Genomic DNA, 23,411 nt, shown 5'->3' with positions numbered 1-23,411 from the left:
AAGGCTGTCAGAGGTGAGGCTAGTTGGCTGTAATTACGAATAAAACGCCGATAGAAGTTGGCGAACCCCAGAAACCGCTGTAGGGCCTTACGGGAATCTGGAGATGGCCAATCTATCACAGCCTTTACCATGTCAGGGTCCATTCGTATTCCCTCAGACGACACGATAAACCCTAGGAAGGGGACCAACTGTGCATGGAATACGCACTTCTCCGCCTTGACAAAAAGCCCATTGTCTAATAACCTCTGGAGCACTCGTCTGACGTGTTGCACATGTTCCTGGAGAGATGAAGAAAAAATCAGTATGTCATCCAGGTAATCATATATAAACTGATCTACCATATCTCTCAACACGTTATTCACGAGTGCTTGAAAAACCCCGGGCGAGTTGGAGAGCCCGAACGGCATAACCAAATATTCAAAGTGCCCTCTAGGGGTATTAAAGGCAGTTTTCCATTCATCCCCCTTCCTGATGCGGACCAAATGATAAGCGTTACGTAAATCCAATTTTGTGAATACAGATGCTCCCTGCAACCTCTCGAAAGCTGAAGACATGAGTGGTAATAGATAAGTATTCTTAATAGTAATGTTGTTCAACTCTCGGTAATCAATACAAGGTCGCAGAGAACCATCCTTCTTACCCACAAAAAAGAACCCCGCCCCCGCTGGAGATGAGGAAGGACGGATGAACCCAGAGTCTAGGGAATCAGAAATATATTTCTCCATGGCCTCCCTCTCAGGAATAGAAAGAGAGTATAACTTGCCTTTAGGTGGAGATTTACCTGACACTAAGTCTATGGCACAGTCGTAGGGACGATGCGGAGGAAGAGAAGCAGCCCGGGACTTACTGAACACTTCCTTCAGGTCCAGATACTCAACGGGCACGTTTGGCAACGTCATGGTCTCCTTTTGAAAGACAGACACAGGAACAACAGGACAGGCAGAAGCCAAGCAAGACTCATGACAACTTTCACTCCACAATGTGATAGTGTTCGAACCCCATTCCACTCGTGGATTATGTTTGAACAACCAGGGGTGACCTAAAACAATGGGAGCAACAGGGGAGTCCATGAGAAAAAAGGATATGGTTTCTTGATGATTGCCGGATGTGATGAGTGTGATGGGTTCAGTATGGTGGGTGACATGAGGCAGTTCCTGGCCGTTGAGTGCGGTGACATGGATGGGGAGAGACACAGGAAGGACAGGAATGTTCAGGTGATGTGCAAGTGAAGAATCAATGAAATTACCTTCGGCTCCGGAGTCCAGAAGAGCTTGGCATTCATGATGTTGATTCTTCCACCGCAGTTTCACCGGAAGGAGGGTCGATGATGTGGGTGAGGACTTCTCGGCGGAGATCCCACCCGATAGTAGCCTCAGGTTTACTATCGGGCTGACTCTTTTACCGGGCAAGAGTAGTTGTTATGATCAGAGCCTCCACAGTACAAACATAGTCCTTGGGACCTCCGCCGTTCCCTCTCCCTCCGGGATAGCCGAGCTCGACCCACCTGCATGGGCTCGTGATCGTCGACAGAACCGACCGTGTTCTCTCGACTCAAGCGCCCCCTACTGGGAGAGAAGGGTAGTCTGGAAGGACTGTGTTGGCGGCCCAGGTGATTAAACCTGGCCTCCACCCGCAACGCCAGGTCGATGAGTTCGTTGAGGGTAGGGGGCAGCTCGAGGAGGTAGAATTCCTGCTGCACACGGTCGGATAACCCATGCAGGAATCTATCCCACTGCGCCGCCTCGTTCCACTGGCACGCGGCCGCCAGGGTACGGAACTCGATGGAGTATTCGGTGACAGATGAATGTCCTTGTCGGACTTCCGAAAGGCGATGGGCGGCCTCCCTGCCGGTCGCTGCCTGGTCGAAAACTCTCTTCATCTCGTCAGATAGGAGGTGGAACGAGGCACAGCACGGATGTTGATTCTCCCACACCGCCGTTCCCCATAAGGCAGCCTTGCCAGATAGAAGTGTGAGCGTGAACCCAACTTTGGATTCTTCTGTGGCGAAAGTGCGGGGCTGCAGGGCAAAATGCATAGAGCACTTGTTAAGGAATGTTCTGCAATAAGTTGGCTCACCAGCGTAACTCTCCGGTGCCGGAAGTCGCGGCTCAGGCCGGAAGTGGTCCTGGGGAATCCCCGGGGGAACGGTCGGCGCAGGCGGGGCGATGGGCGCAGTGGGAAACGTGATCTGATGGATCTGCTGGGTGAGCTCGGACACCTGTGCCACTAGAGCTTGGACAGCGCGTCCGGTGTTCGAGATGCTCTCCTGCTGCTGATCCATTCTCTTGACGCTATGGTGCATGAAATCGGTGAGGGTGTTGGTGCTCGCTGCTTCCATGTTGGGTGAGATCGTTCTGTGACGGCTGGTGAAAAGACAGTCCGGAAACAATACCGAGTTAACAAGGTTTAATGAGATGATGAGATATAGTACAAAGACACACAAAGACGATAGCGAGGCGGTAACACTCCAGGGAGACGATAGACGGTGAGAAGTCCAGACGGTGGTGGAGTGTAGGTGAGGAGTCCGGGTCTTGACGGCGTGAGGCAGCAGGAGAGAGTGGCACAGGAAGTGCGGGGAACAGAGCCGAAGGTAAGTGTCTGTGGCTGAGTGATCGTGCGGAGAGTGGATGAGGTTCTGGGGAAACACAGACATCCAAACGCAAACTACACAGAAGCCAGACGGGGGTAAACACAACGACATGAAACAACGATCTCACAAACACAAGACGTGAGACAAGCCATTATATAGGAGATGAGTAATGAGTGGCAGCTGTTGCTGATACAATTAACGGAGACGCCCACAACTAATCAGTGCAGACGCAGAACACACAGAATTCACCACAAAGTGTAAACAACCCGAGATCACGGTTTACCAACCGTGACAACATGATAACTTCAGTCAGCTGACCATGGCTACTGCAATTTTCCTCTCTGTATATTTACAATAAAATGAAAAAGGATATCAAATACCACTGCCTCCTTTCATTTTCATTTAACCCCTTTGCGTGCAAACATCGCTGACGGCCCCAGTTTATTATTGTTTCACTTTCACAGCACATTAAACATCACTGTCTTACTTCATCTGGACAAACTGTGCATCAATGGAAAGTTTAAAGACTCAAGCTTCGATATTTGACCAATATTTTGATAAAACATTGTTGCAGTGACAGATATTTAGTGATTTATGTCAGGAGTGCAAAATAATAAATCCGTATTATGCCACATTTTGAATAGAAATTCACAACTCACTCAAATTCAGTCACGTCAAGAGCGGTTTATTTGTGTTCACATAGACTCACTGAACAGCGTCAATAAGGATTTACAGACCAAAGATGCATATCTGCGGAGATATATGGATATATTTACTGATGTTTACTTCATATTTCTTCAGACAGAATCGTCATTTCTATTCATTTTCCACGGATTTACGCGATCAGATGATAAACAGCCTCTCCCAGCGATCTGTGTGTGCGTGCAGTAGTCACAGCTCGTGCGGTGTGTGACTCAGACTCTGATTGGGTCTTTCAAACGTCAATCTTAGAGTTTCATATCTGGACACCGCCCCATCGTGTCACATGCTTCCTGCACACTTCCTGGTAGTTATCTGGCCAAAACAACACTGAAACACCTCTGTACACACAAAATATCCGAATAATAAACCCGCGATTACGATAGTAAAGCTTGGTATGAGAATTTCTTGAGATCTGGGGCGTTTTTATAAAAAAAATCGAAAATGTACATCGGAAATGCTAACTTGTGCAGCGATGAAAAAGGCTACAAATAACATATTTTTACAACAGTAAACGACCAAATTCCACCCCTGATCGCTAAAGGAAGTTATTATAAACACTCGATCGGGGTTTAAAGTGAGTTTTGAGTAAAAGTGTACTAATAATTTCATAAATTGTCAGATGTAGCTTGATGCTAACGTTAGCACCAATGCTACTAATAGCAGGTGCTTTTCTTCTTCATAATGCATTTTTGTCTCAATAATTCACGTAAGGTCGTAAGAAAATGTTTTGTTGTATTTTTATAGTAAGACTTTTGATAAATAAGGGCTAAATGCAAAGAGAGACTGAAGTGAGATCGCTGCTTTGTTGCTTTGTAAAGCCTGAAAAACCACAATCAAGGCTAATAAAGGTGGAATAAAAACAAAAGAATAATGATAAAAGAATAATGCGGATAATGTGTCATACTTGGCGGAGGTGTGAAAGAACCGTTTGGTGAGAACAATACAATCATGATTCAGGCAGTTTTCAACAGTGAAACATACACAAAATACACAGAAGAGTTTACATGTGAGATCTTACAGAGATGACAAGGGCCATAAATCAATCTGATTAGCCTTCTCTAAAAACACACATGACATGGCCTTAGAAAATATTTCATAAAATTCACAGTTTTACAGATTCGATTATGAAATTTTTTATGAAGTCTTGGAAGACTTGTGGCCTTAGCTACACTGTGTTTTCAAACTCATTTCCTACATCAACATTTTTTTAAATACATTTAAAACATATGTTTTTAATATTTTTATTTTTGTTTTTATGTTTGAGCTTATATATCTCTATTATCATAACAGTCTGAGTGATTCTGATTCCTGAACAGTAAACTTTAAAGTGTCAGCTTTGTGAACAAAGGTTGATTATGTATCTAGTCAGAAAGAATCATGAGCAGAAACCTTTTTATTTTGGGTATGTAATTTCGGTCTCCATGCCAAAAAAGGGGGGTTACTAGTAAGGGGTTAAACATAATAACAGCTGCAGAAATGTACTTAGTTCAGGGATATGTGTATATATACAGTCATTACAATGAAATGAAATATTATATCAATTTGCCTTTTTTATTTTCATTTCAACATATATATAAATTGAATACAGACCAAAGATAACCTGTTAGATTTACCCAAAACGAATTATATCTTATGTTTAACCACTAAAGAGACATTAAAGCCAGCGGCACATATCAGAAGGTCTGGCCGAGGTGAGGCTTCTCTCTACGGATACATGATTACTGAGCTCCTCCTGATTGCGTGGAGCTCACGGTCTCCGAGATCGGCAAAACACATTTTTAAATAGGCGCTGTCTTTATAAATAAACCACAGATTTGAGTTTTAAACAACTACATTCTCGGCTGAAATACTTTTAAAATTACATTTCATTACACAATAACAGTAATATTTTGAAAATGATCTGAATAAATGGTGGTTAAACTTAACCAATGCTGCGTGAACTCAACCAATCAGCATATTTAGCGCCTAAGTCCCGCCCCCGAAAGTTCTGGAACTTTGAAAAAGTACTACCTCGCCAGCAGGGACTTTCTGAGGGGCATTTTTCCTGCGGTGGAAACACACCAAGTACCAGGCCAAAGTCCTTAGTTCCTGGGTAAAGTTCCTGTGGTGGAAACGTGGCATCTGTTCATCACATTCACTTTGCATGCTCTGGTGCAGATCCGCCTCTCGCATTGCTCAGCTGTGGTTGATTTAAAAATGTTTGATATAAAGGTTGCTGTCCCATTTTATACAGGAATTGTTCATTTAAAAAAAAAAAACGAATTATATTGTTAGTTCTAATTATATTGTTAACACAAGTTCATTTAGACTATTTAAAGCTGCAGTAGGGAACTTTTGTAAAAATATATTTTTTACATATTTGTTAAACCTGTCATTATGTCCTGACAGTAGAATATGAGACAGATAATCTGTGAAAAAAATCAAGCTCCTCTGGCTCCTCCCAGTGGTCCTATTGCCATTTGCAGAAAGTCATCCGCTCCCGGTAAAAAACAACCAATCAGAGCTGCGGTCCGTAACTTTGTTTGTGTTCAAAATGTAGAAAAATGAACATAATAAGCGAGTACACCGTGAATCCATTTTCCAAACCGTGTTTTTAGCTTGTCCTGAATCACTAGGGTACACCTATAATAAGTGTTTATATTCGGACTATTTTAGATTGCTTCAGGGGTACCGCGGCGGAGTAACCCAGTACCTTTGTGACTCTTCATAGACATAAACAGAGAGAAGTAGCTCCGGCTACAATGTTCTTCAACAAGACGCAAGCTGTTCTGTTTATTACCCGCTAGAGCGTCAAAAGTTCCCTACTGCAGCTTTAACATGCACTGTGTCATTTTATCCTTTTTAACTTATAAACTCCTTGAGATTTTAAATTGAGTTTAATAGTATGTTATTTTAGTAAAAAAAAAAAAAAGTTGTCATTGTCATGTCTGACAATGAGTTTGGATTATCCCAATAAAGCATACCTGCGATTGGATCTCTCGTTCTCCCTGTGTTTTACTGGTCGCGAATCATCACAGATCTGTGAATGTGCTGTATTTGTTATCAGTTGATAATTTGTTATTATCATTATGGTCTATATAATAATGAATACAAAGAGTAGTGCTGCTGAGTGCAAGCATGTTTCAGCCCAGTAACATGAAAACACATAGTTCCTCTCAGCCAAAAAAACAGACCGAATTCAGTTCAGCTGGAGGGGGTTGGGTTTTTTGGGGGTAGTTATGTATGGCTTGTGGGGGTCAAGATAAAGCTGTGAATTTCTTTCTCTTTCATATGGACAGTGTCTTATGAGGGTTTCAAACTTGCTGAGCAGGTTTATATAGCACTGTTGTTTTGGTTATACACTAAAAAATGTTCTGCCCCCACGTGAGATTTTTCTAGTTCTAGTCATTCATTTGTTATATTCAACCAATCAGGGGTTTATATTAAATTTACATAATCAAGTCTTAATATATTCCGCGCTCAAGCACATGAATTAAGTTTGCCACAAAGCACATGCAGAAGTAGCCTTATAATTGTGAAAAATGAGACATTTTAATTATTTATTAATAAGCAAATGTTTTCTTGTCGGCTGCAAGATGAAATTCACAGTGCTGGCTCTCTCCGACAGAGAAATGCAACATTCACAGATTACACAATGCTTTCATTTTCGATTAAAAAACATTTTAAGCTTTCCGTAGATATATTTTTCATGTATATGAGACACAACAATTTTAAGTAAATTCATTATCAGGAAAAAATTAAAGTGATGAGAGGGCGCCTCCCTGTCATTAATTAGAATTACTGATTTTTGCACAAACACTTGAATATGAATATTAATTCACATTTTGCATATGCATTACAACGTAAATTCTTTTTTACATGCAATTATCCAAAATAAAACCAAACAAGATTTGTGAACCATCACACGCAGTGCAAATCTTGCACATATTTTACACACCTGCATTTAAGTGCAGCTGCATTATTTTTAATTAAATTATATGAAAGTAAGTACGGCTGGGTGATAAATTGATTTTATCGATTAACTCGAATTTGTAATTTACATAGGTTTGTTTGAATGAAAATCAGTTTTCTTTTTAACATCCAGCGACGCACCACTCAGGGCTCCCGTAGTTCTGAGTGGACTCAACCCTCCTGCGCGAGTCTGCCACAGAGACATGCTGCCGAGCAGAGTATGAGAGGAGCGGTGTGATTCTGACTGGAGCGAGGAGAGGATATTAAGAGTCTGAGCGTCGTGGTTTTCACTCGCTCCAAGAGCCTCCATCACGAGTACAATTCATGCCAACAGCCCATAATATAACTGCATATCCAGCAAGAATTCATGTTAAACATATTTAGCTATGGCTTGATCAGGTTATAATGACTGCAAGAGTTGAGCGGGATGTTGCAGGCTATAGGAGTTTGTCTCTTTCTTTTACTGATTATTTTCAGGTTAAAGCATAATTTAAACAAATACAGCACATTCACACGCAATGGCTTTAGCAATAATTAATTCAAACAAATGTAATCTTACAGTGCTACTACATTATCAGCATGCTATCTGATTTTGAAATCTTGAAGAAATTCATCAATCTGTTTAGATAAAATAACTGACAAAAATGTATTGTTATTTTCATCCCAAACAAAATTTGCACAGCAGAAAGCAGCAATTAAAGATTTAATGCTTACAATGTTCTTAGCTTGGCATGTGATAGGGAAAAAAGTTTACACACAATAGCCTAAGCCACTTTGAAACTCTCCTGTTATTATTATTTTTTTTTTAGTTTTATTATTACTATTTTTGTATATAGGCTACGTTATGAACATAACATTTTAAACATACTGAAACACTTTATCCACGGAGTGAAGGCGGGGGTATCTGGTATCAGTGAGCGCGGAGGGGAAGTTGTTGCTTCTCACAGACTGCTGCTGAGTGAAAGAGATGTTTCAACCGGCAAAATCAAGACGACCGCAGCAGCACAAGCACAGCATATCCGCCAAAAGCAACCTGCAGCAATGCTCATTGCTCAGCTCGCCAAGCTTTACTTTTGTTGGTCGCATGGCAGTAAATAATACGATGACATGACCATGCAGTCAATACAGATATTTAATAAAAACATTAAAAACAAGCAGGGCTGTAACATAACCCATTAAAAAATGCACGCCAGGTCTACATCGGACACGAGTGACGTGATCCGACAAAAGACAACAGAACCCAGTGATGTTGTCTACACTGGACACGATCCCCATCAGTGAACTGATGCCTTGTTCTGTTTTTGACGAAATGTACTGACACTGCGTTCAGATGATTTGACACTATAGTGTGATGTCATCAAGTTTAGAGACACTTTTATCGCAGTGGAGCACGGATGACAACTCTCGCGTCCGGTGTAGACACAGACAGTGACTGCTCTATTTACAAATAAGTTATATAAGAAAAAAGAAAAAAGAAAACTAAACCAGCAGCATAACGAGATTGAAATATAGACTAGAAAATATATTTACACCGTCTCTGTCCTCCGTCCATGACACTGACTCACTGCGGAGCTGTCAGTTTTAATCTGAACAGCTCTTAACGCTGAGTGGATGGTTAGATGCATGATGGGCTAGTATTAACAAAAAATAATAAAATAAAGGTCTTTCCAGCATTAATGTAATAACATTACTTTTTTTATAATCTTATAAAAAATTATAAAAAATGTATAACTATATTAAAACTTGTTTTGAGAAATTTCTTTGTCATTGAATATTGATTTTGAAATCCATTTAAATAATAAATCAGATTTTTTTTTATGCTATCGCCCAGCACAAAAAGCAAGTAAAGAAGGCTCCCTTTAAAATCACTTAAGAGGTCAATTAATAAAGCTCTTTTTTACATTGTGTGCATTTTGTTGATTATAATGAGAGAACTTGAGTTTAATCATCAGGACGTTTTATTAATCCATCCATTCTTTAGAGTTTCAAAGATTTAGCTAAATTGTGCAGGTTTAATTTATTCGTTTCTTGTTTTAGGCTAATTAGGCCCAAACAATGGGAACGAAATTATACAGTGCTTCACGTTTAAACATGCAACAATTTCTTAATCAGTTTACAGACAAATGTCTTTTTCCCAAGAAGTTATCTGTCAAAATAAAGGACAGGTAATGAATAACAAACATGCATGTTGTTTTATTAAAGGAATTTTAAAATATACATTTAAATATAGGCATAATATATGAAAATATTGACTTTTTGCATATTAATCCATGTAGCCTACCCCCCTAAAATAGGCTACCGATGCAAAGTTAATCACAATTTCTTTTGGATAATATAACACATAATTCATATAATATAAATAATACTGCACCTTTTAAATGCATCAAATCTAAAATATGGTTTAATACCATGTAGTTTAGAGAAAATATAAGCACAGGCTCAGGCACAGGCTTGACATTTATCCTGCTTGAATTCGTTCTAAGAAATGCACATAACTTCATAAGTACCAAACTAATATTACATATTAAATATAGCAAATATTTTTAACATTTGAACTATAGTTTTTGTTTCATTTTCCGTGACTGAAGCCGTCAAATGTAACACATTAGTGAGGCAAAACTGACGTCTATTTGCGCTTTGATGCACTTGTTTGATAACTTGTGGTTAAAGCACCACTCAGCGGTCAAAAGTTGCAAATGCACTTTACAGACACCGCAGCAGTAAAAGGGGCATTTTGGATGTCTACCTACTGTAGGTGTTTTTTGCTTTGAAGTAATATGTAAGACTTTGTGCTTGTAACTGAGCAGTGATAAAAGTTTGTTGTATATAAACTAAAGCAGAGATAAATCTGAGATAAATAGGTGTAGCTCAGTCATTTTTCATCTGATTCCAACAAATTATACATAATTATCCACACTGTAAAAAAAAAAAATCGTAAAATAGCGGTAAAAAGTCTGGCAGCAAAGTTGCCAACCACTTACCGTCAAATTACAGTAAAAAACCTTCAATAATTTTACGGAAAAATGATGTTTTTTGAAAACGGATATGTACCGTAAACAATTTTTGTATTTTTACAGTCAAACTGCTGTAGAAAGAAAAAAAAATATCATAAAAAAAATCTCTGTTGAATGTTAAACAAATGTATAAATCTGTATAAAAACTTACAAATATTGCAGAAATACCTTAAAATTACATAATAAAAACAAAGACTTCTGTTTTAATACAGTATTATTTGGTATATTTTTAAGATAATCCAATCCATCTACAAGAACTCCTTGTCAAAGCAAAGACTTTTCTTTGTAAAACATACAGAAAATGTTGTATAATTACCTTCAGATACCTTAATTTAAAGCCCAATACCAGTATATTGATCGATTAAAAATTTTATTTTGTCATTATTCAATCTATTTATAGTAAATTCCTGTTAAATATTGGTTATATCCTGTACAAAAAAATAAGATCTTGTGATATTAAGTTTAAGAAACATATTTTTAACTGTTATTGCTTTATATAAACATTATTTGACGTTAATAACAAGCAACTCTCCAATATTTCTACATATTTTTACCATTTAAATACTGGGGTTTACTTTATATAAACATTATTTGACGGTAATAACAAGCAACTCTCCAATATTTCTACATATTTTTACCATTTAAATACTGGGGTTTACTTTATATAAACATTATTTGACGGTAATAACAAGCAACTCTCCAATATTTCTACATATTTTTACTATTTAAATACGGGGGTTTACTTTATATAAACATTACTTGACATTAATTACAAGTAACTCTCCAATATTTATAAATACCATTACCATTTAAATACGGTAGTTTACTTTCTATAAACATTATTTGACAGTAATAACAAGTAACTCTCCAATATTTCTAAATACCATTACCATTTAAATACGGTAGTTTACTTTATATAAACATTATTTGACAGTAATAACAAGTAACTCTCCAATATTTCTAAATACCATTACCATTTAAATACGGTAGTTTACTTTATATAAACATTATTCGACAGTAATTACAAGTAACTCTCCAATATTTCTACATATTTGTACCATTTAAATATGGTTGTTTACTTTATATAAACATTATCTGACAATAATAACAAGCAACTCTCCAATATTTCTACACACTTTAACCATTTACGTACAGGGGATTACCTTATACAAACATTATTTGTAGTAATTACAAGCAAACCTCCAATATTTCTACATATTTGTACCTTTAATGTATGGGGCTTTACCTTATAAAAACATTTTTATTATGGTAATTATAAGCAACTTCCCAATATATCTATTTATCTACATACGTTTACAATTAATATATGGGGGTTTACCTTATATAACCAACACCTGACAGTAATTATAAACACATCTCCAATAACTTTACATGCTTTTACCATTAATGTACAAGGGTTTATATAAACAATATATTATAGTGATTAAAGGCAACTATCCAATAAATCTATATACTTTTACCATCAATGTATGAGGTATACTTTATATAAACATTGCTTTATACTAATTAAAATCAACTTTCCAATATATCAACATGACATTTACTCAATGTATGGGTTCACTTTATATAAACATTAATAGACAGTAATTACAAGCAATTCTCCATTATATGTAAAAATAAACGTTTATTTTATGTAAACAATATTTGATAGCAATTACAAGCAACTGTCCAATATATGTACATACTTTTTCCATTACGGCATGGGGTTTACTTTATATAACCACTGTTTGACAGTAATAATAAGCAACTCTGATTTATAGACACCTTCGTTATAAGTGCATGAGACTAACCTTATATGAACATAATTTCACGGTAATAACAAGCAACTCCAATATATCTACAGACTTTTCTTATTAGTGCATGGGATTCACTTAATATAAACATTATTTGACAGCAATTACAAGCAACATTCCAATTTATGTCCACACATTCTATATTAGTATATGGTGTTTTGAATGTACAAAAACTGGAAGGTCTATGTTAAGTGCATTTGCATCAACAACTTTTTCACTAAATACATACATACATTTTTCTGACATTTTACAGCAATGTCCCATCCATTCAGTGCAGATCCGCATTTGAGATGTATATTTCCCCTCAAAAGAAAAATGTTAAGTCATGTGAGTGATTCCTTTCAGAGTGAACACGGTGAATCTGACTGCAGTAGATGTGAAAGATATGAATAAAAGTGATGTTAATTCAGCCAGCGCACATACCTGTATTTACTTCCTATTTTCGGTCGAAGTCCGAAGTTGCTGGCCCAGAAAATGTATTAAAGCCATCGTTAATATAGTCCAAGTGACTACAGTTGCTCAATCTTAAGTTTATAAACGACGAGAATACTTTTTGTGCACAAAAAAAAAAAAAAATAGCGACTTTATTCCACTATTCATTTCCTTCTATCTGGGCCTCGAGTCTTTTCATGTAGTGTGATAGCGCAGCGCGTCTGTGTTGTACGTCACACGCATCACACACATGACCAGCCTCGGCCAATAGTGAGCCTACATGTGACCAGCGTGTGACGTACAACACAGACGTGCTGCGCTATCACACTACATGAAAAGACTCGAGGCACAGAGAGAAGGAAATGAATTGTGGAATAAAGTCGTTATTTTTGGGGGGGGGGGGGGGGGGGGGTTTGTGCACAAAAAGTATTCTCGTCGCTTTATAAACTTAAGATTGAGACACTGTAGTCACTTGGACTATATTAACGATGGCTTTAATACATTTTCTGGGCCAGCAAATCATAACGTCTATAGAAGTCTATGGAGGAGTGATCCAGCTCTCAGATTTAATCAAAAATATCTAAATTTGTGTTCCGAAGATGAGAGGTCTTACAGGGTTGGAACAACATGAGGGTGAGTAATTACTGAAAGAATTTTCATTTTTGGGTGAACTAACCCTTTAATGGCTTGAACACTTCAATTTAAGTTCAAATGTCTAATCAAATCGTACTATTACTGTACATAATGGCATGTCCCAGTGTTTCCTACACCTTAATCGGTAGTTCTAATGGTGCGTTCACTCCAGACGTGAATAGAGAGTGATTTCAATGTTAAGTCGGGCGAAATTCGCGAGTTGAAAAATCTGAACTTTGACAAAATTTTGCGCCTTGTTAAACAATCAGGAGCTTACTCTAGTAGTGACGTGATTACGACGTAGCAAGCGGAGGGAAAATCCGAAACAACAATGGAGGACAAACTTATCATCGCTGTATGTGCATACCCGGATGTTGTGTATTGCACAGTAATGAACTTCAGGATCTCAAGCTGCGTGCTTTCAACTGTCTTTATTCTCAGTTTACTTTCACTTCTTCATGACATATCTGTGCCCACTGGCATATAAGCGACACCTACTGTTCACACATGTATCTCACTATACCACACCGGAGCTGTATGATACTTCTTCATACTTTTACAGAAACAGGAATAAAAAGGATCTTGCTTGTATATATAACATTAGATTAATTGAATAAAGACCAAAGATTAGATTTACCCCAAACGAGTTATATTTTATCTTGAACCACTAAAGAGACATCAGAGCCAGCGGCACATGTCAGAAGGTCTAGCCGAGGGGAAACAGCTCTAAGCGGATACATGATCACTGAGCTCCCGCTGATCGTGTGGAGCTCGTCTCCGAAATCGGCGAAACACATTTTTAAATAGACGCTGTCTTTATAAATAAACCACATATTTGAGTTTAAAACAACTACATTCTCACCTGAAATACTTTTAAAACTACATTTCATGACACGATAACAGTAATATTTAGAAAATTATCCAAATAAAAATGGTGGTTGAAAATGCTGCGTGAACTCAACCGGCAGAAGCCCCCCCATGACGTGAATTCGCATCTGTTGTGAAGTTCATTTCACGTGCGAATGAAGTGTCTAAACTCAAAATGTTCAAGCGTCCAACTACGCGCGAATAGCACGATATAGGGCCGTTACATAGTCAACGCGAGCAAGCAATGCGAGCGACTCGCGCCCTTTCATAGTCTAAATAGTGGACGCAAGTGTCACGGGCGATGCGCGTATGCAATACACCGCTCACGCTACGGGGTAGTAGAGTCGGGTGATATTAGTAGAGTCGGGACACGTGATATTCAGATCACAATGACAACTGAAGAGGAGTGCATTCTATTGCTGATTTTACATCGGCGGCAACAAAGGCAGCGCAGAGATAGGCGGTGGTATGTTATACATATAAGCTCGCATAATTTTTCCTCTTCACCAGCCATTGTATTCAAACCTTCTTCTTCTTTAAACATAATATACTTGAATTAATGTACAATACTTGCAATGTCGCCCCCACAACGCATAGTATTGTGTGCATCGGCGCGTCGCGTATCAAAAACTAGGACGACACATTTGGCTACGCACCGATGCATAATGGCAGCCGAAGCGTATCGATGTGTAGCCTTGGGGACGCGTATGCATACAGATGCGTTGACTATGAAACGGCCCTTAAGGCCAATTTATACTTCTGCGTCAAGTGTACGCCGTAGTGTACGTCGTAGGCTACGCACATAGGCGACGCCGTCGTGAGCATTTATACTTCTGCGTATGTCTGTTTTGCTCTGCAGTTACACCGCCGAAACGCTAGTTGACGCGAGCGGGTTCCACTGTGTTTACATTCACGACGCGTAGTTACATTTTTGAGGAATTATGTCTTATTCCTCTCATCGCGAAACAAACGGTAAAATAAAAAACTTGAACAGTCTCGCTGCTTTTTCTTCTGTGTGGGCATATTCAGGCCGCGCTTCAGTTTGAATCTGAATAGCGCGTTCAGAGTGGGGGCGTGGTCACATTAGATATAATGAAGGGAGACGTGAAAGATTGGACATCACATTGTTTTCATATGGATTACTTTATCAGAGAATATCTGTTTTCGGCAGCACTTGTTTAGTTTTAAACAAGTGCTTTTTTAGTTTCATGTCTCTTCGTTGAGTATTCACGGAGTTACACTTCATTTTAATGATGTGTTTGTAAATGAAGATCAGCGCCGACTTTTTCGGGGTTATCAGGGGAAAATGACTCATACCGCGTATCCGCGTTTTTAACATATAGGGTTTTAACATATAACTGTTAGTGCTAGCGAGACATACTGATAAGACACTTGGGAGAAAACAAACACATAACTTCATAATCATACTTCGCGTTGTGATTCGGAGATGCTTGTTGGTCTAAATAAAGTTGGTAATGAACCCTCTTTTATGGCCAAACGCTTTGAAAATCCCGCCTTGAACTCACAGAGATTAGAAAAGCAGTCATCAGTGAAATGCCATTGGTTCTTCTGATCTTCATTCTTTGGCAGTGAAAATAAAACAAACTTGCCTTTACAATTAAAAACACACGGTCTCCTCGACATGATGCTATCACACCAACCACTAACCAAAGCGTCTGTGTGGGGGGTGGGGCAGGTCAGAGTTTTGTTTCTCCCATGACGGTAGGCGGAGATTATTATGCAAAGTGTTCCTAGTGACTTACATAGAGATGGGCAAAAGATTTGAGATTTGTGTACTTTTTGGTTTAATTACTTTGCACATTGTTTACACTGATGGACAGCTACATCATACACTGTAATACAGGTAATTTTTGATTTCATTTTAAAATCATTTTAAAATATGAGCTTTATGTGGGTCTTTTCCAGGAGTATGACGTGTTGATGAAGTATTAGACATGTTTTTGATATTTGTTTTAGTTAAATTAAATGTTATATTAATTAAAGGTGCTCTAAGTGATGTCACACGTGTTTTAGGCCAAAACATTTTTTGTCACATCCAGCAAACATCTCCTCACTATCCGCTAGCTGCCTGTCCCCTGAACACACTTTAAAAAAACGCGGTCTCTCTAGACACCACAGGCTGCACAAACAACAAGAAAAACAAACTGGGCTCACCCGCACCACGAAACATAACAAACTGTTCCAGCCAATAAGCGACAAGAAAGATTTGGGGGTGGGGTTTGGGGGATTAGTGCACGGATGAAGAGGAGGGAGGGTCTAGCTAGCCTCCGTTTTGTTTGACAACAATTCGAACGTCAACAAGAAGTTACGACTCCCGGCATCGCTTAGAGCACCTTTAAGTATCTGTCTTTACATTCTGAGTAATGATGAAAGGTTGTAACTTAAATCAAGAGAGAGCTGTATGTGGGTCGCAGGTGTGTGTGTCGCATTGAACATTGCATCGCGGCAGTTGTGTGTGGCCTTGCTATGACGACCATCTGCATTGAGGGGTACTATCTCTGGGTATGATCTGCAATGGAAAATGGAGCACGGCCAAAGCTGGTACTAGTAATGGAAAAACGCCATAAAAGTCACCCAGTAAATCATTGTTTAAAGTACTGTTCATGCTCAACATCTAGAAAATGCACATAGGCTTAAAACACGGTCAAGTCCTTCAGTCAAAAACAATAGAAGCTAAGTTCTTTCCAGTAACAAACAAACAAGTTCATATATAATCAGTATTAATATACAGATGTGAATGTTCATTTGGCAGACTGATATTCACCCACGTCCTTTCAGAATTCCAACGATGGCTATGATCCTCTGTAGTGGCTCTCACCAGGCTTTGACCTGAAAAATAGATCAGATGTATCATACTTGTAAAAATTCCTACACATCAACGGTGGCCACATTGTATTGTTTTCAATTTACACACAATGGCAACTTTGCCTCCTACCCTCACAGCATCGCCAGAGCAGAGCCATTAGGATGCCGCTTAACAATAATTGCAGTTTGGAGCTTGAATGAAAATTGAGCATGAACAAACTTTGCCTCTATTAATGCTTCTAATGCAGGAACATTAAGGGGTTAAAATGTATTAAAAGGGTTCAAGGTGCTCTGTAAATGTGATCAACAAAATCTTAAAACCACTTGTAAAACGGACTGCTATCAAGTGTGATTTTGGCACAAACATTTGGCAAAAGACTGAGTTTAATTATTCTGACTCGCAGTACAATTATTGAATTTAGAGATGGGTCATGATTTTCGAATTTTCATTCATTGTCAAATGGAATAGTTTGTTATTTTTGCCGAGTTTATAAAGTAGGGCTGTGCAATTAATCGAAATCGTAATAAAATCACGATTTGAGCGTGCGCAATTTCTAAATCGCTTTATAGCACGATTTTCCGTGGTCCCGACCTCCTGCAGTATGCTATCCGACCCATTCAGAATGCAGCGCACCTAAGTGGAGTGCGAGAACAGAACAGACTGGGCATAAGCCTAACGCCAGGTTCACACACTCTGTCTGTGATGCGTATTTTTTCCGAGCCCATGTTAATGGATCAGAACGTTCACACTGCATGCAGTAAAAGATGCGAAGATGTGAACGGAAAAGGTTAGAATGCAGCACACCTAAGTGGAGTGCGAGAACAGAACAGACTGGGCATAAGCCTAACGCCAGGTTCACACACTCTGTCTGTGATGCGTATTTTTTCCGAGCCCATGTTAATGGATCAGAACGTTCACACTGCATGCAGTAAAAGATGCGAAGATGTGAACGGAAAAGGTTAGAATGCAGCGCACCTAAGTGGAGTGCGAGAACAGAACAGACTGGGCATAAGCCTAACGCCAGGTTCACACACTCTGTCTGTGATGCGTATTTTTTCAGAGCCCATGTTAATGGATCAGAACGTTCACACTGCATGCAGTAAAAGATGCGAAGATGTGAACGGAAAAGGTTAGATATGGAAAGGTGCGAAAATAAATAATATCTAGCATATGAGCATAGACAGAGTTGTGAGTGCACAGGATACAGTTTGAGTTAGAGGAGACACGTTTTAAGTGCACGCACTCTCTCCGGGCGAAAGTTAATGTTAACTGACTGAATGTGCTACTGCTAACGTTAAGTTAAAAACGAGCTGCAACTGAGACAAGTCTTTGTCAGGTCCTAACTTAACATTACGTTAACTAAGTTAAACCATAGACTGTATAAAACAAGGTCCCAACCTGCAACAGCCTTTTATTTAACGTTAACTTAACTGTTAGGTGTTTGCAAGAGGCAAAATATGTAATTATTAAATTAATGTTAGTCAACCACAGGTATTTAACGTTAACATTATGATGGCTGATGCATGTTTCACATTCAGGGCTAATGTTAATAACGTTTTAACTTTATTAGGACTGGCATAATGTTACATTTGCTAAAGCTAGACAGACTTTTATAAGGTTAATACATAACGTAACGTTACAAACGGCAAGTTTTAACGTTAGCCCTGCTGACTCGACAATGTTAATGTTAACTTACATATTAAAATTGTAAAATGTATAAAAAAAGCTGCCGCACTTAAAGCTGCGGTAGGGAACTTTTGACGCTCTAACGGTTAATAAACAGAACTGCTTGCGTCTTGCGGAAGAACATTGTAGCCGGAGCTACTTCTCTCTGTTTATGTCTATGAAGAACCACACAGGTACTGGGTTACTCCTCTGCGATACCCGCGAAGCAATCTAAAATAGTCCGAATATAAACACTTATTATAGATGTACCCTAGTGATTCAGGACAAGCTAAAAACACGGTTTGTAAAACGGATTCATGGTGTACTCGCTTATTATGTACATTTTTCTACATTTTGAACACAAACAAAGTTACGGACCGGACCTCTGATTGGTTGTTTCTTACCGGGAGCGGATGGCTTTCTGCAAATGGCAATAGGACCACTGGGAGGAGCCAGAGGAGCTTGATTTTTTTCACAGATTATCTGTCTCATATTCCACTGTCAGGACATAATGACAGGTTTAACAAATATGTAAAAAATATATTTTTACAAAAGTTACCTACTGCAGCTTTAACAAGCACATTTGACATTGTGAGGAAACATATACTGTAAATATATATATATATATATTATTTATATGAAATTGATTTAAATTGTAAAAACTTTGCCATTATAACATTCACACAACATGAACTGAGTAATGCCATCTTTGAGACTGTTAGTTATTACATGATTAAAAATGTAAACATACACTTAAAGCATGGGAATCCCATCAGAAATGTGTATCATAGCAAGGGAAGCACACAAAAAAAGCCAATAGGTACCAAAATCAAATAACCCTAACCCCATCAAATAATTTTACCTGCAGCCGCATTTATCCTGTTATCTGAGGGTCTTTCCCTTAATGGTGTCCAGTGATTAAAGAAAGAACTGATGAAGGTGACATGAATCTCCCGTTTCAGTGCGCCACTTCAGCAGAAGAAAGACAAAAGGACAGAAAGTTATTCAGACTTTCTATCAGTAACAGTATGAAAATCATACTTAATACTATCCTAGTGTAGGTTTTCGAACAGTAACTTACGTGGGTAAAATTGACTTACGTTGGTGAATCATGGGTCTTTCTGTTGGGTGTTCTCCCCCGATAAAAATCTTATTCCAATGCTTGATCTAAAAAAAAGAAGAGTAAACAAATATCTTTTCAATATCGTTATCAGTGTTTGAAGATGTTATGTAAACATACTTCTAAAGAATAAATGACGGTTTTATCACTTTACTCATTCCCACGCTTTTTTACCTCTCATGCGTTTGAGTTTTAAACTAACGTTAGCTGACAACATAAACACATAACGTTAACTTACCAACAACAAAACACAGCAATGTCAGATGGTACTAACACATGAAATACGTGCTAATATCGCTACGCTAATAGTGAAGCAGTACAAAAACACACACAGAGATAACTTATTTATCTTATGAGGTTGCAGTAACGTTAAGATGACAGTTAAGTTACCCGTGTCCCTAAACGATAACGTTAGACTGTTAAGGACTGAAAAATGTTTTCTTACCTGATATCACCAGTATTTACAGACCACATACAACCCCTTCCTCTGTTCACATTCCAGCTTTTGTTCTTCGTTGACATATCAACTAAAATTCGCTCAAAATGTAAGAATTCAACAGGCAGATATAAAATAATCCAGGTCTGACCGAGTAATCAACTCAAAGCAGCTGCTCCGACTGAGAGTAAAGGACATATTTTCAAATTTAAAATAGGCGCGCAGAGCCGCGCACATTCTCATTGGACGGTTTCCTGGAAAACAGACAGATTAACCAATCATGCTCAAAGTAAAATGGCGAAACAACCAATAACAATAGCAATAGTTTGCGCGAGTTAACATAGCTGTGTATTAAGTTTTATTTGCAGTCTGTATTGTTATTTAATTAATTGGTCAAATGACATGACAGTGTATGAATAAAAATGTAATAATGCAATGTAAACTGTTAGGCAAGCAGACAAAATTGTAAATTCACACAAAATCACATAAGGCAAAAGGTTTCTGCTGCACTGCTGTCTTGAGGGTGAAACTATTATTGTTAATAATGATAATAATTATATTTTAACATATACATTGAAGAGCTGTTATTATCAAAAACTCATTAAATGCTAATTAATTATCATAATAATACGTTAAAAGGCAGAAAAACTTCTAAATCAACATTTATTTTTTTTACAAGATCTGTATGTTGAAACAACGTAATGTTTTCATTCAACGTTGATTTAGAAGTGTTTTTGTTAACCTTTTTCAACCATGTAGCATTAAAGATTATTTCAACGTTGAAACAACAACTGACATTATTTCAATCATATTTCAACGTTGAAGGTAGGTCATGTGCTGGCTGGGTAAATATATTAAATTACCTTTAGTGATATCTAAAGCACAGAGACTAGAAAAACAATTACGATGTTTGTTTACACGGTTGTGTAATGTTTCAACCATTTTAATGTCTACAATTCCTTCACCCCTAGTTTACCAAAGCTCAAGTTTATGCTACAAGAGCCTTAGTTGAACTGTTGAGCCCCAGAAGTTGAAAAAATTAATAAAACTTTTTTAAAGAAATATATTACACAATATTTCTTCCATGTTTTAGTTTTAATAGCAAATCCCCTTTATTTACCAAAAAATAAAATGTGTTTAAATTTCATAAATTAAAAGAAATACAATTTTGGAGAAACTTGTTTACTGCTTTTCATAATTATATTACTTGTAGAAAAACTTTAAACACAAACAGTGTAAAACAGTTTAAACAGTGTAATTTAAACTGAAAAAATGACACTATAGGTGTTGGAGTATTATTACCAGAGCAGGATTGGTTTGAATTATGTAAGTCTTTCATACATTTGATGAATCCTGACAAGCCGCAACTGTGCTCTTATAAAAGTAATTACCGTATTTTTCGGACTATAAGTCGCACCAGTCCAAAAATATGTCATGATGAGGAAAAAAACATATATAAGTCGCACTGGACTATAAGTCGCATTTATTTAGAACCAAGAACCAAGAGAAACCATTACCGTCTACAGCCGCGAGAGGGCGCTCTACGCTTCTCAGTGGTAGACTACAGGAGCACTGAGCAGCATAGAGAGCCCTCTGGCGGCTGGAGACGTTAATGTTTTCTATTGGTTCATTTCTCTCGGTTCATGTCAAATTAATTTTGATAAATAAGTCGCACCTGACTATGAGTCGCAGGACCAGCTAAACTTTGAAAAAAAGTGTGACTTATAGTCCGGAAAATACGGTATACACTTTAAATAAGTTCTTATACAATTCCATGAAAAGTTGAAAAAAAAATGTCAATGGTCAAACACAACAGATTACAAGATAAATTATCTTTTTGTAGTTTGACAGCTTGAACAAATATAATATGTATAATAAACATCCACCTTTATAATCTTTCAGTTTTAGTATCATGTTTATTTCTTAGAACAGAATAAAAACCTTTAAGAAAGTCTGTAGGAACTCGATCATTAGCCATTTTGCTGCCAGCAGTTGATTCAAATGCCAGTTTGTCCCCACATCTAGAAAAACATCAGCAGAACTCTTTCTGGACCAGTTGTTTTTCCACTTGTATGTTATTTTCTGTTACCATAGTGATTCAATTCTGACAGTTATTTTATGCTTTGAACTCATATTCAAGACTTTGTGCTTGTAACTGAGCAGTGATAAAAACCACTGTCATGTCTGTAAACTAAAACTTTAATACATTTCACAAATAAAACAAATATATCTGTAAACTCTTATGATCATTAGCTTTTGGATTTAAACCATTACTAAAGAGAATAATTCAACAGTAATTTAAATATAAGTGTTTATATTTTTTAACCCATAATTTATTTTATACTCTCTTGTATTTTAACTTGTCTCTTTGTAACAGGATTTTTAATTCTTAAAGTTAATTTGCCAAATGAATTTTGTAAATCTATTTAATACCGTGCAACTTTTGTACTGAAGAAAGAAAACCACACAGCTGGAGCTTTAATATCAGGCCAGGATGACTTTTTGTTTGATAAAATTTTGAGGGATGCTGTACATTTAGATTGTAATTATGACAAAGCAAACATAATAGAGTAATCCGGACACGACACACAGCTTCACACCACAAACCATGTAGGATGAAATGCTCTTGTTACCTGCTGATCTTATTTTATATTAGTTTATATTTGACAAAACTGTTTTATCAAGTCATTGTCATTTGATCATTTTCACAATAGAGTGCAACAGTGCATGTCCACTTTTCAGTGGCCTTGGATCCATAAGTATTTTTCCCATTCATTTTTCACATAGGGATTATTAAAAAGTGATTGTTAAAAAAATGTAAGCCATGAACCAAAGTCAACCAGCTCTAAGGTGAAACACAACATTACACACTTTTATTTGAAACAAATAAAGTATTTAAAAACACACAAAAAGACAAGTGTGTTTTTAAAGTGCAGGACAAAGGTAAAAGAAAAAAAACTGTACACTGTTTTAAATGAAGGAATCAACTACAAACGTGCAAAGCATTGCAGACAAAAACAATTAAGTTGATTCAGAGTATACAAAAAAGACTTAGACTTAACAAGATAAATTATTAAACTATTTATTGCATTTACAGTATACATCAATGAAGTATATATCATACCTAATGATCATTCTGACTTACTATGCCCTTTTTTCACCCTGTGGAAACTATAGTATAAAGTATAAAGATAATGGAAAGGTATTTTCTAAGCTGAACCGCAGTAAGAAGAGAAACAAAATAAAAAGAAAGTCAGAGTGCTATCTTGCAAGTTCATCCATCCATTCACTCTCCAAACCACTTATCCTCTGCAGGGTCATGGGGTCTGAAGCAAATCCCAGCTTCTTGGGCCACAAATC

At 37.6% G+C, this 23,411-nt stretch overlaps 1 protein-coding gene and 1 long non-coding RNA gene across 3 annotated transcripts in view; one reads left to right on the top strand and one right to left on the bottom strand.

Moving 5' to 3' along the window:
• The window catches only part of LOC128029013 (uncharacterized), a 385,593-nt gene that overhangs the window by 184,343 nt on the left and 177,839 nt on the right, over positions 1–23,411 (top strand). The gene's annotated exons all lie outside the window — the stretch shown is intronic.
• LOC128029018 (uncharacterized) overlaps positions 1–23,411 on the bottom strand; it is a 247,494-nt gene that overhangs the window by 48,112 nt on the left and 175,971 nt on the right. The gene's annotated exons all lie outside the window — the stretch shown is intronic.

Source organism: Carassius gibelio, chromosome A15 (assembly GCF_023724105.1).
Source record: "Carassius gibelio isolate Cgi1373 ecotype wild population from Czech Republic chromosome A15, carGib1.2-hapl.c, whole genome shotgun sequence".
NCBI lineage: Eukaryota > Metazoa > Chordata > Actinopteri > Cypriniformes > Cyprinidae > Carassius > Carassius gibelio.
This window is presented reverse-complemented; position numbering and strand designations above follow the sequence as displayed.